Below are 19,731 nucleotides of genomic sequence, written 5' to 3' on the forward strand. Positions count from 1 at the left end.
AATAACATAGAAATTGCTATAGCTTCGCGCAAATCCAGAAGGTCATGTTAGGGAGCTCTGAATCTCTTTGAAAAGGTGTATACAATATCCATAATAACATTGAAATTGCTATAGCTTTGCGCAAATCCAGAAGGCCATGTGAGGGAGCTCTGAATCTCTTTGAAAAGGTGTATACAAGTTCCAGAATAACATAGAAATTGCTATACAGGCAAGCAAATAGCATGGTCCTATACAGGCAAGCAAATAACATGGTCCTATACAGGCAAGCAAATAGCATGGTCCTATGGCAGTACGCAAATAACATAGAGATTCCTAGGGCAGTACGCAAATCCAGAAGGTCATGTGAGGGAGCTCTGAATCTCTTTGAAAAGGTGAAGAGCTTCTATAGGATAATGCTGAAATTGCTATGGCAGTACGCAAATAACATAGAAATTGCTAGGGCAGTACGCAAATAGCATAGTCCTATGGCAGTACGCAAATAACATAGAAATTGCTATAGCTTCGTCAGAAGTATAATGTTGATTACTACTACCATCTGTCCCCAATATCACCACCGACTGCTTATGACCTTATCAATAACGAGTGGCTGTTTAATCTTCTCTCAAATGAATGAGTTTGTAATTTTGTCCGTCCAGTTGATTCCGAGTTTTCGTCGAAGACAATTATTTTCAAAACCTTGGATTCTTTTCTCTAGCTGTTTTGCCAGCGCCCAGGTTTAAGAATCAGACATTAATACTGACATGACATTACTACTGAAGAGCCTCAGTTTCTACTTCAAAGAGGAAGTGGCACTTCTCCAACCGTTCTTCAGCACAGGAAAGGCACTGGGAGAACACAAAATTGAATGGGGAGGAAAAACTTTCCTGGAATTAGATTATGCAGATGATCTAAGCATCCAAGATGAAAATGTGAGCAAAATGAATGAGCTTTTAGAGATTTTGCGAGTTCAGGGTGCTAGAATAGGTTTGAGAATTAATCGTAAAAAGATTAAGTTGATAAGGCTAGGAATAAGTGAAGATTAAAAGGTTACGTTGGGTAACCAAAAGATTGATCAGATGGGAAGCTTCACTTATCTTGGAAGTATTATTAGTAAAGACGGTGGGAGCAGTGAAGATGCTAAAAGTAGAATTGCCAAGGCTCAGGGTGTTTTTTTTTTCGAAGTTAAAAGAAGTTTGGAAGAATAAGAAAATAAGTCGGCAAACCAAAATTAGTATATTGGAAGCTACACTGATGACAGTGATTAAATATGGTTCTGAAGCATGGGTACTCCGAAAAGCAGATGAAGATTTGTTAGACGTTTTCCAGAGAAATTGCCTAAGGATTGTTCTATGTACCCGGCCGACTGACCGTATTTTAAACAGTGTGCTGTACGGAAAATGTGGTTCAATCCCGCTTTCTATGACTATAATGAGGCTAAGGTTGAGATGGCTAAGGTACGCTCTGCAGATGAAGAATGACAGACTGCCAAAGATTGTCATTTTTGGCCAACCGTCTAGGGCTAAACAGAAAGCAGGTCGTCCGCGGTTGGGGTGGGAAGATATCATAAAGAAAGGTTCAAAGGAAATGGGAACTTCCTGGGAGGGCGTAAAGAAGGAGGCTTTGAATAGGCTGGGATGGAGGAAGAGTGTGCATAGCTGTGTTGGCCTCAAGCGGGTTGGTGCCGCGGTGAGTTGTTTGTAGTAGTTGTTAGTAGTTTCAAAAAAATGTATGACTTCATCCTAGGATGTCACGATAAAAAGTATAGCATTTTAAGAATTTGTATTCACACCTATCAGAACATATTTAACACACATTATATATATATTATATATATATATATATATATATATATATATATATATATATATATATATATATATATATATATATATATATATATATATATATATATATATATATATATATATATATATATATATATATATATATATATATATATATATATATATATATATATATATATATATATATATATATATATATATATATATATATATATATATATATATAAAAGAATTAGAAGAATTAAAACCAAATACCTAACAACCATAAAAGCGAGTTATTCGCCAATATCAGCGATATGGTTGTTAGGTATTTGGTATTAATTCTTTTAATTTTTGGCTTTTATTGAATTTTATTCATCTTTTAAGTTTTTGGTTTTTCTTTGGTTTTTGGGTCTTTCAACACTGACTTTCCGCGTTTGTTTTTGTTGTTTTTTTCTTCGGCATTTTCCTTGGATACATTATTTCGTTTTGCGCTGAAGAAGAGAGTCGTTTTTCTTCTCTCAAAATTAGCTTTGTGTTTTTTCAGTATTTTCATTTGGCCTATAAAAACCCCACTTTTGCTCGTTTTTCTTTCTTTATGTGATGTCAGGCCAATGTGGTTTAAGAAATTATCTACGTGTGTATTTGCTATTTATTTTCGTTTTTGACTTGCTCACATGCTAGGTGTCGCATGTCTTATAACTGTGTGTGTCTCTGCTCTTCATTTTCATTTTTGACTCGCTCAATTGCTCGGTGTCGTATATCATCTAACCGTGTGTGTCTTTGCTCTTCATTTTCATTTTTGACTCGCTCAACTGCTCGATGTCGTATGTCTTCTAACCGCGTGTCTTTGCTCTTCATTTTCATTTTGACAAGCCGCCGCTATTCGTCTAACCGCGTGTGTATTTGCTCTTCATTCTCGACTTGCTCATGTGCTCGGTGTCGCATGTCTTCTAACTGTGCGTGTCTTTGCTCTTCATTTATATTTTCGACACGCCACCGCTTTTCTTCTAACCGTGTGTGTCTTTGCTCTTCATTTTCATTTTTGACTCGTACACTTGCAAGGTGTCGTATGTCTTCTAACCGCGTATGTCTTTGATCATCATTTTCATTTTAACACGCTCTAATTTTCGTTTTCATGCATGGGCACCGGCAGGGGGTGGGGGGAGAAGGTAGGGGGTATGGCCCTACTAGAAATCTGGGACTATAAAGTAATTATAAGGAAACCAAAAGAAAAAAAAGCAGAATAGGCGAAAACCATAGAAAAAATGTGTGTTGCCCCATTGTTGACAGTCTAATAATAGATTTTGACGCTTTAATGAATTTTTAGGAGGCTAACTATTGATAAAATTCGATCAAAGAATCAGTTTTTTATGGTTATCCTAAATGTGTATTTGTTTATTAGTAATTAGTGCTGTTATTAGTACCCAAGAAAGTTTGTATAATTAAAAAAGGAAACACAAGGAAAACAACTTAATAAGGGTCAGTTTCGGTAGAAGTATGCCTTCAACTTTTGCTTGCATTGCCAGAGTATCCATGAGCTGATATATAAATCCACTATAATCAGAAATGTTTCCCCGGAACAGGTTGCTGGGAATTTTTGTATTATCCCCCTGAGTGGATACATTTAAAGTCTTTTATTGTCATTTGTTTATTTTTCGAGGAGTGATAATATTTGTCTAGTTGTTTCTTTGAAAAAGATTTAAATTTTTACAGTTATGAAGCATAAAGGTGTCAAATACATTGGTTTTTTGTGTTCAAAATTAAATTAAAAATATTGAATTAAAAATATTCTATTTTTTAAATCTTAGTTTTAATGTTTTACTTTGAACAAACTACTTTGATAATACGTTAATTTTTATAAGCAATTGAGTCTAAAGGCAATAAATATTTTGGTGTTTGATAAACAAGTTCAAAACTGTCGATATTATTATTGTTAAAAAATAAATTGTTAAAAAATAAATTGTTTAATATTGTTAAAAAATATCCGTCCAACGCCTCGGTATTGCTCAACAGAACATTTTTATATAATTTTACTTTAATCGACACCCTTTTTTCATTTTTTTTTTTTTTAGAGAGAAAATTCATTTTTATTAAATATCAATATTCAAAAAAAAAAAACATATCAAACAGAAATACCACGTGAAAATCTATACAGAAAATCTATTGCCTTTAGAAAAATGTTTATCTCTAACCTTCATTAAATAAAAAAAAACGCTTTTCAACTGAAAGCAAGGAGTAAAATTAAAATTTAAAACGTACAGAAATTATTACGTATATGACAGGTTTGCTCCCCTCCTCAATACCTCGCTCTTCGCGCTACAGTTTTTTGGCACTTCAAAAAACAGTTCCTTATTTTTCCAATTAAACGACCCTTGTGTTTCAGTAGCTGTTTTAAAGAATTGGGATAAAATTTGAACCCTCTCTCGACGGTCTAGGCCCACTGGGTCGATACGATCATCCCTAGGAAAAAAACAAACAAAAAAAAACAAAACAAGTAAACAAGCATCCGTGATCTTTCTTCTGGCAAAAATTACAAAATTCCACATTTTTGCACATATGAGCTTGAAACCTTTACAGTATGGTTCTTTGATACGCTGAATCTGATGGTGTGATGACTTGTTCCATATGAAGTGCCTCTGGGGAAAAAAAATAATAGAACATTGAAGCCGTATGGCCTTTACTATATGCAACGCTATAGCGTTGCCTCTGATAAAAGAAAACACCCTTATAGATTTTCAAAAATATCTTTGATATGTATCTTCATTTAGAAAATCGAATAAAATCTTTGCCCCCCCCCCCCACATTGTCGTGAATTGACTCCAATATTCACAAGTTAGTTAACATCTTAGGGGTATTGCCCCCTGTCCCTCCTAGATTTGAACATTTTTTTGGTATTGTTGTATTAGCTGGAACCCACGCGATATATTATATAGGGAAGATGCTTGAGAAACTAGTCAAACGGGTGTCTTTTAATTTAGAATTGGATTGCAAACCGTGGTTTGTCATTGCGTTTACAATGTTTATACTTTTGATTTTTTGGGACTTAGGTGGAAAAAAGATGCCTAGGTTAGGGTAGCTTAGGTTACATATTTAATCTCTGCTATGCTTTACCCCCCCCCCTAATATGCAAATATATAGCCGAAATATGTTTTTAAACTATTATATTTTCATCCTATTTTGTTTTATTTCATTAGCATTAACCAAACTCCATTTCTTGCGTGGGTTCCAGCTAATAACAGTACCCATTTTCTTATTATTATTTTCATTGAAAATGTCTCATTCGGAACATTCATCGAAACGATGTAAAAAAAAGACAAAACGTTCCTGCCCCTTATTTTATAAAAACATATTTAGCCCCCGTTCTCGCTATTAAATTTTCATGAATTATCAACACTGCTTATAGAGAGCAAGAGTGTTATTTACTTAATAGCCAGTATAACTGGTTCTGAGAATCCCGACACAGTTCAAGTTCAAACGTTGGACTCGTTTTTGATCGTGTTCAGAGTTTGATAAGTGAAAGGCACATTAAGGAATAAAAGCGATATTCACTCGATTTGTGAGTCATCATTTTACGGTATTTTAGGGTTATTCTTAAGTTTTATTATTTTCTTGATCACTGTTAAAATTAAAAAAAAACCAATGTTATAAAATTAGAATAGCTGACACATTAATTGCTTACAGACTTGCTAGTTAGTTTTTAAAGGTTTGAAACTTTCGTGGATCAACGTATTTTGTTAGTTCCATCCACATTATTTCAAGAGACAAGTTTGGCTTCGTCAAATAAAATTCGGATCCCCCCCCCCGCAAAATTTTTGACTCATCTTTACTTTTGTTCAGATGTTAAGAATCTTGGGAAACACTTGTATGTCCCTAGTTTAGTCAAACGTGTCGTGATGACGAACTGTACGGCTCAATAGTAACCGAATCTCTAAAAACAAAAATGTTAATCAAAAGACACATTCAAAGAAATGGCTTATTATGCTGATTCCAAATCTATAAGATTTATTAAGTTTAGTTTTACCCATCAAAAGATACAAGGCTGAGAAAATTTGTCATATTTTCCAAAAAGAGGGGAAACGCCCCTAAAGTCAAGGAATCTTAACAAAATCACCACAAAATTCAGGATATTAGCAAACCCTGCTATAGTGGTTTCAAGCTTCTGTTTACAAAAATGAGGAATTTTGTATGTTGTGGATCACCGATACGTATTTATTTGCTTGTTTTTGTTGTTTTTTTGAATTTTCTCCAGGGGTGATGGTAGGCTATCGAATCAAGGGTCCTAGAAGATCGGCAGAGGGCTCGTTTGAACGAAAAGTAAAATATCTAGTGTCCTTATTAGGTGACCAAAAACAATGGGGGGAGGGCAGCTAAGCCCCCTCCCCTAAATCATCCGATCAAAATTTTAAGATCATTTTTTCAGTGTAGTTCAAAGGTCCAATACCTATGCTTTTGGTGATATTACCCTCCATAGTCCTCTGGGAAAGGGCTGTAAGTTATGCAATTATGGTGACAGCCTATAAGAAGAATCGTATAGAACCAATGGTCCTAGAACAGTGGTTCTCAAACTTATTTAGACCCTGTACCTGTTTTTACCCACAAAACATTTTAGGTACCCCTTCTCAGTTACCGGTACAACTATAGCTAAAATAGAAATGAAATTGCCAGTCCTAGACTTAAAGGGTTTTTTTTTTTTTGTTGGCCAGCCGTGTACCCCCTAAAAATTATTGTATACCCCCAAGGGGTACGCGTACCACAGTTTGAGAATCACTGTCCTAGAAGATCAGCAGACGGCTCATTTTAACGAAAATTAAGTTATAATGTCCTTTTAAGTCACCAAAAATGTTAGAAGAAGGCAGTTAGCCCTCCAACAGTTACCCAGGATGATTTTCAGACATAAAAATGTCCGGGGGGCATTCTCCAGGTGGGTTGGTGGGATTAATTTACAGGAGAACAGCTTTACTTTGAGACATTTTCTGTGGGAGACAGAAGCTTGATTTTCCCGGTATAATTCGAAGAACGATTGGAAATTAAAAACAAGTTGTCTTTTTTTCAACTGAACTAAGGAGCAACATTAAGCCTTAAAACAAACAGAAAATATTGTGTATACAAGGAGATTGCCCCCTTCTGAATACCTTGCTCTTTACGCTAAAGTTTAACTTTTTGTCCTGATTTTTTAAGAACGACTCCTGAAACACAAGAACCACTTAAATAGAATCAGAAGCTTGGAACGAACTAAATAGAAGCTTGGAACGAACAAAATTACTACAAACAAGAGTTTTGATATTGCCTCCTGCTCTTACTGTAAAAGTCGACAACCTACTGCGTCATTGGTGCTTTACTGAAAATTATTTGAAAAAAACTACGTTTTCTAAAGAGTTAAAGAGGCTGAGTCACAAGTTCGAACCTTAAAACGTACAGGGATTAGGAGGTGTAGTTGGGGGGCTGCCGCCCGCCAAACCCCCGCTTCCGTATATGAACATGTACACCTCCTCAACACCTCGCTCTTTAAGCTAAAGTTTGACTTTCTCACAACTCTTTTTTTTAAACAATAAAAACTTTAGCGTAAAGAGCGAGGCGTTGAGGAGGGCACAGCCCCTTTCATATACGGAAGAGGGGGTTTGGGGGTGGCAGCCCCCCAACTGCACTTCCTAATCCCTGTACGTTTTAAGGTTCGAACTTGTGACTCAGCCTCTTTAACTCTTTAGAAAACGTAGTTTTTTTCAAATAATTTCTGCACGTTTTTGTACAGTTTATAACTTATTATTGCTTGACTAACTGTTAGCTGATTTTTTGAGGAGTTAAAGATGGGGGTTGCCGCCTCCCAAACCCCCTGCTTTTGAAGATTCTTGTGTTAAGGCTTTTAATTCCTGAATACTCAAATCAAATGCACAGTAAGATTTTTATCAGCCGCCCCAGGCCCCATGTTATCAAAGCAGTGGAGACTTACCTGTAACCTGAAGGCCGACTGTGATATTCTTCTGGATACGCCTGTTGACCCGAAGGATTTAATAGATTGGATTTAAAATAGAAACTGAGTTTCTTTTTTAAACTTCAAATTCAATAAATAAAAAAAATGCTCTGATGGGGAATCGAACCCGGATCTTCCGCCTGACAGTCAAGAAAAGCGACCACTGTACCACAGAGACATTACATTATTTTTATTCTGTGCGACGTATTTTTGACGCAAGAAAATCCCCACAAAACTTGATATTTGGTTTTTGGAAAACAGGGAAGAAGTGATCGGATTGAGCTGAAATTTTAAGGATAAGCTCCCAGGCCCCAGGAAAGCTTATTCTCTAGATTCCAGCCTGATCAGACAACGTTAAAGGGGGGCTGTGGTGGGAAAAATTAACATGGGCTCTTATAGGAAAACGAGGTTTTTCGTAAATGTAAATTCGGGGGATAATTTTTTCGGTCTGAAAATATCAAAAGGCCCTAACAGGTCGAATTCTGCTTCGAATGAGTCCTCATTCATCCGGATCCGTTGCCAACTGTGGCCTGTAGGCGTGGCTGATAAAAAAGAAAGAAAAGAGAAATGAACTTTAAGTGGCTATATTTGTTTTTTGGAAAACAGGGAAGGAGTGATCGGATTGAGCTGAAATTTCGAGAATAAGCTCCCGTGCCTTAGGAAAACTTAACCTCTAAATTTCAGCCCAATCGGACAACGTTAAAGGGGGGTTGTGGTCAAAGGGTCGAAATTTCCGGCCCACTCTTAACCATGAAGATAGTCGGAGGGGGGTTAAATTTTTCACGTTTTTTAGTTGGAGCTTGGGCTACAAAAAGCAATCAGCGTTGACTCTCTGCGACCGCTAGGACCGGAAATCGCTTAACATTGTGGTGGGTCATCTCTTTATAGAGGCACAACTGTGCCTCCTTGACTAGGTTATGTGCCATGAACTGTCTTGAAAAGTACAAATAAAATCAAACTGAATATTCAATATATAATGATATTAATTGCTGAAAGCTAATCAGTTCCAAATTTAATTTTACTGCATTTTTTTTGTTTATTTTCAATGTTGTAAAAAGCACAAAAGAAAATGTGAAACCTTGCAAAACAAATAAGCCCAAAGAGGCTTTTGTTTTGCAATAAATATCTATCTATCCTTGCAAAACAAATCATCTGCTTAAATGGAGTAAAACAAAACTGTTTTCTGCTTCACAATTTTGCTCAATTAACCATTTTCCAAGATAGCAAAAAGTAGCTAAACTAGAATTTTACCAAAAGAACTAAAGGACTTGAGCGAGAAGAGCGAGGTATTGAGGAAAGCGCAACCCCCTAATATATGAGATAATAAATATGCATAGCACAGGCTAGCAATAGGAGGGATTAGGCCTATTATTTTATGAAATGAAAATTCAATTGGGAATCCAATTTTATATTTCTTTAATTTATATCTACTTTCTGTCCTTTAAATAACAATTACTATGCTATTGTTCAAAGATGCTGCTATACTTTAGACAACATGGTGACATTGAATCAAGATTCCAAATATAAAATAAGCAAACGTGGTAACGAAATCATAGCTTTATTTGATTCCTGATTCAGCACTGTTTCAAAATATAAATTTCACTTCCCTGGAAATCAAGGAGACACACTTGTGCCTCTATAAAGAGGCGACCCACCACAATGTTAAGCGATTTCAGATCCTAGAGGTCGCAGAGAGACGGCGGTAATCGCATTTTGTAGCCCAAGCTCAAACTAAGAAACTTGCAAAATTTCATTCTCCTCCGATTTTATCTTCATGGGGTAAACTGGGCCGGAAGTTTGGACCCTCCCACCACAGCCCCCCTTTAACGTTGTCCGATTGGGCTGAAATTTAGAGGTTGAGCTTTCCTTGGGCCCGGGAACTTATCCTCGAAATTTCAGCTCAATCCGATCACTCCTTCCCTGTTTTCAAAAAACCAAATATAGCCACTTAAAATTCATTTTTTTTTTCTTAGCCACGCCTACAGGCCACAGTTGGCAATGGATCCGGTTGAATGAGGACTCATTCGAAGCAGAATTCGACCTGTTAGAGCCTTTTGATATTTTCAGACCGAAAAAAATATCTCCCGTATTTACATTTACGAAAAACCTTGTTTTCCTATATTAGCCCATGTTAATTTTTCCCACCACAACCCCCCTTTAACGTTGTCTGATCGGGCTGAAATTTAGAGGATAAGCTTTCCTGGGGCCTGGGAGCTTATCCTCGAAATTTCAGCTCAATCTGATCACTTCTTCCCTGTTTTCCAAAAACCAAATATCAAGTTTTGCTTGCGTCAAAAAGATTCATTACCTTACTAAAAAACAATTCCAATTATGTCTCTTTAGTGTAGCGGTGAGATTCCTGGCTATCAGACGGAAAACCCGAGTTCGATTCACCGTTAGATCGAATTTTTTATATACTGAATTTAAATTTTTTTTTAAAAACTCAGTTTCTTTTTTAAATTATTTGAAAAAAATTATGTTTTCTAAAGAGTTAAAGAGGCTGAGTTACAAGGTCGACCCTTAAAACACCCTGTCGAGAAAGAAAAGAATAATACACAATCATCTAACAGTTAGTCAAGCAATAATAAGTAATAAACTGTACAAAAACGTGCAGAAATTATTTGAAAAAAACTACGTTTTCTAAAGAGTTAAAGAGGCTGAGTTACAAGGTCGAACCTTAAAACGTACAGGGATTAGGAGGCACAGTTGGGGGGCTGCCGCCCCCAAACCCCGCTTTCGCAGCCTTTAAATAAAAAAAGTTTTTTAAACTGAAAGTAAGGAGCGACATTAAATCTTAAAACGAACAGAATTATTCCGTATATGAAAGAGGCTGTGCCCTCCTCAACGCCTCGCTCTTTACGCTAAAGTTTGACTTTCTCACAACTCTTTTTTAAACAATAAAAACTTTAGCGTAAAGAGCGAGGTGTTGAGGAGGGCACAGCCTCTTTCATATACGGAATAATTTCTGTTCGTTTTAAGATTTAATGTCGCTCCTTACTTTCAGTTTAAAAAACTTTTTTTTTATTTAAAGGCTGCGAAAGCGGGGGTTTGGGGGCGGCAGCCCCCCAACTTTGCCTCCTAATCCCTGTACGTTTTAAGGTTCGACCTTGTAACTCAGCCTCTTTAACTCTTTAGAAAACTTAGTTTTTTTCAAATAATTCATTAATAGACCAGGTAATGCCTAAGCCTATATAATTCTTTTTTCTTTTTTTCTGAATTTACATTATTTTGCAATAAGAACCAATAATATTAGCCAAGAATGGGGGCTATGGAGAAGGAGAAATGTTAAGAAAACAATTTTTATTGTATAATATTTAAAAATTGTTTTTAAGACGGTTTGAAGGCACTTCTATACTTTACCCTCAACCCCTTCTTTGTGTAGAAATATATAGCCTAAATTATATATTCCTTTTCTGTTTTCTTTTTTTTGGTTTTGTCATCATTTATTCAATTTATGGGTACACAGTGAAAACAAGAGTAGCAGATGGAAAAGTGGAAGTTAAAGCATTTCCCCCTAAATTTATTTAATTCGTATAAAGAATAAAGCTTTTTCCAAAAAATTATTTAGTTTGTCTAACCTTGACCAATTTTCAACTATGTTATGATGCCAAATATTTTTAAAAGCAGTATATGTAATATTTTAAAATCAGTTTGTGTAATCAAACATTCCGCAAATAATAAAAAATATATCACATGATAGCGTATTACAGTCCTTGACTGTAAAAAAGAAGGAAAAACCACCAAAGCCACTTAGGAAATAGGCCTAAGAGAAATACAAGAATAAAAAGTTAATTTGCATTATCAACACATTGAAAAATATTTTTTTCTTATTGTTTCTTGGTGGATTGGTTTTTCCACGCGGCCTTCAACATTGTGAACATCATTTTATGTCTCATGGATTTCCTGGCATTGTTTGAAAAACGGTCAGAAATTAAATATAAAAGAACTGTTTTTTCAACTGAAAGTAAGGAGTGACATTAAAATTTAAAACGAACAGAAATTGTTCGATATATGAAAGGGGCTGTCCCCTCCTCAAAACCTCACTCATTACGCTAAAGTTTTTTATTGCTTGCAAAATTATAGATGTGACTCAGAGTCAGAGGGGGCTTAAAGTTTGTAAGAAGGAAAAAAGGGGTTTGCCTGAAGGGACATAAAGTTGAAAAATTCCTATTTTTCTACATAGTTTAAAACATTTTCATTTTAACATTAACTTAGAATATTAGGCTTCATTACTCTTAGGCTTACGGCTCAAAACAAATACAAACGAATTTTATCGGCAAATCTCTTAATGTTTTAATACAAATGGTTTCTCATTGGTTGGTTACAAGTTTGTTAATTTATCAAACAGTTCTTGGTAATAAACTGTTAGAAAGCAGCGGCTCAGCCCAATAGCAATTAGAATGGTAAAAATGGAAGTTTTCTAACAGTAGATACATCAAAAGAATTGAGCTTTCGCGCCGATTCCAAATATATAAAATTCAATAAGTTTAATGTTACCCATCAAAAGCTTCATGCCTTAGAAAAATTGCCCGAATCAACGCCATCTTAATGGAAATTACAGCATCAGATTCATTACATCACACAACCCTATTGACGACGTCTCTAGTTCCTATCTCCATAAGTGTTGAATTTTGGGAAGTAAGAAATTTCATATATGAAAATTCAGGCACGAAATATTCATACATGAAGTTTCATAAACGCAAATCTTTATAAACAAAAATTTGATATGTGAAAAATCATACATTGGGAAATTGAATATACAGAAAATTATACATGGAACAATTTATTGAAACAGAAAACATAGTTTTCAAGTATTTAATTTTTATTTAATTACATTTAATTATAAAATTTTTAATTTTATTTAATTATAAAATTATTTTATTGTTTTAATTATTTTATTTTATTTAATTTTTATTTAATTATAAAAAGATATATAATTACAATTACATGCGTAAAAACGATTAATACCACACTGATTTTCCATCACATGTGTACATTACATGTGCACATTTTTTAAACGCTGAGCATTGTCGTGATAAGATTTTTTGGTACTTGTGCATAATATGGTACCCAAAAGAGAAGTCAAGTTTGGTTAATGCTACTGGCTGACAAAATCCTCGTTTTTGCACCCTTTTTTTTATTATATTTTTCATTTTGTTATTTTCTTTCCTCTCTGAATTTCATTTTGTAATGCTAATAAAAAAAATAGGATGAACATATATTAGTTTAGAAACAAATTTTGGCTATATATTTGCAATTTAGGGGGGAGGGGGTAAGGCATAGCATATATTAATGCGTAACCTAACCTAACCTAGGTACCTTCCCCCCCCCCTAAACCCCAAAAAACAACAGTTTAATCCTGTTGACCCGCCATTTACTGGTAAATTCAGACTTCATTCAATGAATGGTCCAGTTTCAGATTGTCAATTAGCTTCCAAATGGATGGATGTACAGCTCCAACAATGAAATGAAACCCACTATGCCATCCTTCAACATAATTGTTTGTCTTTGCAATGCCTTGATTGACTTTATGAAAGCAATTCCATGATTTATTTCATATGGAGGGTCACGCCGTCGTTCAAGTCGGCTAGCACCAATCCATGTGTTCTTGACCTTTACACTTAAACTTTTGGGCCTCCACACATGACCAATTATTAAAATTTTCTCCATGCTTTTGCAAAATTTACCTGAATCCATCGTGAATAAGATGGTCTTTGCCTCGGTTGCTTTTAACAAAAGTAAGTGGCATGATAGTAAATCTGAAAAAAAAAATAATAGTAATAGAAAAATTATAGAAGACAGTTGGTTTATAAAATGTTTACATGCTGTTTGGCTGAGGGTAGAATAAAAATATGGTGGTCACAGTGTCTGTAAAATAACTTACTCTACCTGGGGAAGCTTTAATCCGCTAGGCATGCATTCTGGTTATGTCATTTTTGACCCATCGTATGTCTAAGATCACCCTTGTTCATATAATTATCCAGTAAGCTTATCGCAGATCATTTCTGGTCTTCGTTCTCGGTGCGAACAAAAAGCTCCTCCCACTTCTTCGTGCAGTTATTAATAGCGGGTTTCCACTTGTTTCCGATTGTTTCGCGTCTGACTTGTCTACCCGTGAAAATATCTGACGCCGCTTATGTTTCTACGTTCTCTGGAGCACTCGCACCCCGGTCCGAGTTTTTATAATGGGTGAGATAGGGAATGATCATACTGGATAATTATATGAACTGTGCCTAAGATCACAGTTCATATAATTATCCAGTAAGCGTATCGCAGATCATTTCTGGTCTTCGTTCTCGGTGCGAAAAAAAAGCTCCTCCCACTTCTTCGTGCAGTTATTAATAGCGGGTTTCCACTTGTTTCCGATTGTTTCGCGTAAAGTGCATTATTCGTAATAGCGGGTTTCCACTTGTTTCCGATTTTTTCGGGTCTGACTTGTCTACCCGTGAAAAGATCTGATGCCGCCTATGTTTCAACGTTCTCTGGAGCACTCGCACCCCGGTCCGGGTTTTTATAATGGGTGAGATAGGGAATGATCATACTGGATAATTATATGAACTGTGCCTAAGATGAACAATAGAAGAATTCGATTTGTCTGTCCTGATATTGACTGCTATGTTGGTGCTCTGAGTCTTCGTCAAATAGATCATGGATTGGACTCTTACAAGGGGTGTACTAAAATGTCTGCCTATGGTCTTGGTAGTTGGTTAGCTAGGCTGTTTTGTTCTGCACTACCCCTTGCCAGAAAATATATTGTACCTGCTGCATCAAATTTTGCTGCCTCAAGACTACAGGACTGGGAGTCGGGCAAAAATTTAAACGAGAGGTGTTAAAGAAAATATTAGATCTTCAGCAAGAGCCGTTGGCGAACAATTAGAATCTCAGCAAAATGGAAGGGGATTAAAAAGGGTGCATGGTCGTCATTCACTCATCAGTCTCTACCCAGGTGGGTAGCGAAAGACAATCAACAACGAGTTTGTGGAATAAAAGGAAGAAGAGCAATAACGAGAAGCAGAAAAAGATTGCTAGATCAAAGAAGGATCTCTTCTCTTAAGATGACCTATCTTCTCCACAAAGAATGATATCCATCAATCGGCTCCTCATTGAATCTTTTCAATGCTGAAAATTTTGATGTCAGTGTCAAGTATGGGTACTATGAACAATTTCATTCCCAAAAGCCCTTCTCGGATTACACAAACTTTCAGGTGTCTTCAAATGAAGACAATTTCATAGACTTTCCATCAACATTTTTCGATTTTAACGTTTCGGGGAAGAAGAATTCAGACAATACAACTCCCAGTGCTGGTGATGGACTATCCTAAAAAAACTGTATCCTACACAACTTGTTCAAACAAATAATGTATTCATTAATCTAACATTAGGGAGCACTAGTAATAATTTATCAAACTGCAAGCTACATACAATTTATAATGATGGCTCCAAAGTCATATAAGGAGTTGAGAGGACAGGCACTGGGCTATGAACGTAGATCAGATGCTGATACTGACGGTGAGTTAACTGCTGCAGTGACCCAGGAGTATCATTTAGTTGGAAAATTAAATCGTGAGATATTCAATATATCTCAATGGTTGCCTCCCAATGTTAAGATTGACATAAAGTTACATCTAGCTCCATCGAATTTCATTTTGAGAAAAAAAACCTGCTGCAGTACATGATGCAAATGTCATTGTCACTTCAGCAATTCTTCATGTTCGAAAACAACAGGTTATGAGCTCTGATGCATTGGCAGTGGAAATGCTGAGAGCTAATAGCAACAATATCAAACTTCTTGTCCCCCATACGGTCAACAATCAACGCTACATTGCCACTGGTTCTCGCAGTTATACCGATTCATCATTTATCAATGGAGAAATCCCATTAAAGTTGCTTTGGCCTTTGTGAAGAGTGTTAGTGCCGTTGGATCTTAGACTGCATCCCCTTATGATTTTAATTTTTGGCCTATCTAGCCTTGTGTGCAAAGTGAATAGAATTCCATTGTAAATTATCATTTGATAAAAATCCTACAGAACTGTATGAATTGACCATGAATCCCTAGATCATGACTCACAACTATTTCAAAATGGAATAACCAATTCAATGTTTTCAAAAAATCATGGTGTAATTGTTTTGCACTTGTCTGGCACTCACGATATGAGCATAGTACAAACGAGGAATGTACGTTTAGTGTACATTTGTCAGCTTTGACTGAAAGCCACATTGATATCATCGAGTTAATTTGAAACTTATTGGGAAATCCAACCCGACGGCAGTGTTCTACTAGACTTTGCACCATAAACACAAACCAAATAATCAGCGTATTTAGTATGGATTTACACATGTCACATTATAAATCTTATTGTATACCATCGGACTTCATTGAAAAAACCCGAAGTGTTAACAATACCCTAATCATTGTTAATCGAAGTCCGTCGAGCTTGAAGACAGGTCATTGGCTATGCATCTTTCAAACAGCGAAGAATATAGAATTTCTTATCCTCTTGGCCTATCATATAAATTCTATACCCCACACATCCACATCTTTATTGGAATCAGTGGGAAAACTATTACTCAAAATTGGAGGAGAGTACAGGATTGAACGACTAAGACCTTTGGCTTTCATGTACTACTCTTTTTCATGTTCCGATGTCGTGGCTATACCTACAAGCAGTTTCTCAGCATTTACGTTGACATTCCTCGTCTGAACGACTTCCTAGGGGAAATTATACTTTCAAACAATTTTAATATTGATTTTAGTGCCCTACGAATAAAATATTCTAAAAATGTATGTAAAATTGTTTATTAATAAGAATAATGTATATACATAATAAAAACCACTTTTCCACTCTTTAAATTTCGCCTTCTACTACGTATAGGTATTTGTCAAGAACAACTCATGCAGGTAGATCATCTGAATTCACTGCATACTGATCCTGATGTGCCGCAATGTCAGGGTCACATTTTCTATAGTATAATGTAAATTCACTCTTATCTTGTTTCTTTATATAGTAAATGATACTATTTTCATTCATATTGTAAAATTCACGTGTTTCAATTTGCTTATTTGAAGCAATGTCACATACAGTGTTTTCAAAAGGTGAATCACATTCTTAACAGCTAAATAAAAATCAATAGGCTTATAATCATAGTAACCATTGTCTTCACAACGATGACGTAGAAAACCAATTCTTTTGTTATTCTACCAGTTGAATCGTAGACCTGGTTCCTCATCCCAAAACAATTTAAAGCCACGACGATACCAGTCTCTTAGTAGTAAACTAAAATCACGTTTAGGGTTCTTTCCAATCATACCAGGATATGTATTCTTCCACTGATTACATTAATCATGATTACAATTGGAGCATAGGTGTCCCCTAGGGTGAGAGTCACACATCTCTTCAAGACAGGAATTACAACCGTTAATTTGTACGGTATATCCTATATGCAATTCACACACGTTGCATAATCTGCACTTTTCATCTTGCTCGTCACTCTTCAATCATCGTACAATTCTCACATAATGACCAGTTGACACTCACCGCCAAAATGAAAGTGAGCTACAATCAACAAATTGAGATGGAGAGAGAGGAGAAAGGAGTAAATCCTCTTTGAACAACATCTTTCTTGTGAAAAAAATTATAGTCTTAAATTTCTAAGGTAGTGTGTTCAAAAGCAAATCCACAATATCATTTGTCTTGTTGCGTTTAATATGTCAAAAAATTGTGTAAATGCATTTGGACCACGACGTAAAAGCTTCATACAATAGTTTAATGATGGAGAATCAGTTTTCATTATATTGACAAGTATTCTCTGAGAAAATATCTTCCTTTGAAAAGATGACTCCAGAAAATAATCATCAAGAATCAAATGTTTTTCCATAAACACAAGATTCCATATAATTTTCGCTTTCTCAAATCTATCCATTTTTTAAAGTCCTAACACTCACGACCAACTTCAGACTAACTAGGATTCTTTTTTCTACTTTAAGAATATGCGCTAACCTACTATAAAGAATGTCTTCGATTTAGAAACATTTTTATTAAATATAAATACAATAATAATATCACTGATACAATTTATTTTCCTCAGTATATTTCACTAGTGTATTTAAAGTAGCTTGAAGACTATTTATATGCACTATATCTAGTTTCACAGAAAAGCATAAGTGCTCCTCCAATTTAAATTTGCTCAATGATATCACATCTTGCGTACATATCGTCCCATTCAAGGCTCAGTCGGGATCCTCGTGTAGTTTCCACTGCTATGTTTGGTAATCTCGTCTTTGTATCATTGCTGCTACCTGATCCACCATAAAGCTCCAATAGTGTAAAAATAGCACTCATTTTCTATGCTAATATCTTGTTAATTAATGGAGTATAAAAAATAAACTTTTCTCTCTCTGAATTAAACTCTTACTAATATGAGCTAGAAAGAAAATCGCTCCTTATATTGAATCTGGTTGCTATAGATTGGTGGCAATGGCATCATAGCTATGTTAATCGAGTAACAATATACGGAGTACCCTATGTATCCATTGTCTCTGATAGGTCCAGAAATGGGTGTAGCCCCACCCCTTCTTCTTCTATTTTTCTGTTTCTATTCTAACCATTTGTTAAATTCTTATCGAACATTTTTATGCTTGATTGGTGTTTCTTTTCTTGCTGTATTATGTGTTTCTTCGTTTTGCTTTGTCTATTTTTTTTTTGACATATGAAGTGAATTCGGCTCAATTAGAGCTTGTAATAGCCTTTGGAAAATAAATATTATCTTATCTTATCCTAAACTTGTCTGGTTGCTTTATAGTGTCTCGTCCCTGAATATCTAGTTCAAAAATATAGCGTGTTTGGTCATTTAGTTCTGGACCGGTCTTGTATAGTTCAAATCAGCACTTAACACACTACTGGGGGGAGGGAGGTAAAGTATAGCGGGTCTGCATATAAAATGTTTTCGGTTCAATTTTTCTGCATATTAGATAGATAGATAGAGAAGCGTATTTTAAAGTCAAATATACGACCATGAACATAGTAAAATAACATAAATGAAAGGCACAAATAACAAACTTTGATCAGCGATCATCATAAAATACTTAAATGAAACACAACATTAACCTAATAACAGTACGTAATACTTGGCATAACGGTCATAAAAAAAAAACAATTTTTTTTTGTTTTTTTACCAAAATTTCCAGATACCTCGATATTTATCTATAATTTTTTAGTGGCCATACCTAGAAAGAATTGTTTTCTGACTTCAAACTACCCAAATACTTTACCCCCACCCCCAGTTCGTCTAAATATATAGCCCAAATTATATATTTCCCATATATTCTTTCACTTGTCTTCGTCTTGTCTCGCACTAAGCTGAAAAAAAACTAACGAAAAACCGGTTTGTTCTCGAGTTTTACAAAGCGTAAACTTGAGTGAGTTGCCCATAAGTACTAAAACTCCTTTCCAGCTAAGGAAAAAAATAAAACTCAAATAAAATGCTCATATTTGGAAAGCCTTTTTTCCACGAGAGTGGTATTTTCCGGGTGGGATTTACCTGGGGGTATTTTCTGCAGGGGGGGGGGGATTTTCCGGGGAGATAATCGCCAGGGGTATAAACGCCGGCCACCATATTACCATAGAGGCAAAGATATACTTAAGAAAATTGACCTATTTTTCTGGATGCTTGAATTATGCAGACTTTTCTTAGTTTGACAAGAGGATTTTTGCAGAAACTAAATTTCAGCTGTCGGGCAAAATGAGGTCTGAGGGGACAAACTTGGGTCTGGTTGGGTCTGGCGGTGCTTCCCCCTGCATAATAACAAATTACGCCCCTTTCTACGTCCTTCCTATAAATTCTACCATCAGAAAGTTCCAAATGGCACTAAAAACGGCACTTTTGGTGCCATGTTTCAAGTTGAAAAGCTGGGGCTAGTGGGCTACCAAAACTTTTTAGAGTGACATTTAACGGCTCATTTGAATCCTGTTTCTTATATCTATGTGATTTTTATCATCT

The 19,731-nt window shown here is 35.6% G+C and overlaps 1 protein-coding gene across 1 annotated transcript in view; it reads left to right on the forward strand.

The window, feature by feature from the left end:
• Positions 1-5,280: 5,280 nt before the first annotated feature.
• LOC148940479 (protein lethal(2)essential for life-like) overlaps positions 5,281-19,731 on the forward strand; it is a 48,700-nt gene continuing 34,249 nt past the window's right edge. Inside the window, exon 1 of the mRNA XM_089104979.1 lies at positions 5,281-5,322. The gene's annotated coding sequence lies outside the window, so the exon portion shown is untranslated. The remainder of the gene's footprint in view (positions 5,323-19,731) is intronic.

This window comes from Artemia sp. Qi Xiang Cuo, chromosome 19, assembly GCF_049724085.1.
Source record: "Artemia sp. Qi Xiang Cuo chromosome 19, ASM4972408v1, whole genome shotgun sequence".
NCBI classification, from domain to species: domain Eukaryota; kingdom Metazoa; phylum Arthropoda; class Branchiopoda; order Anostraca; family Artemiidae; genus Artemia; species Artemia sp. Qi Xiang Cuo.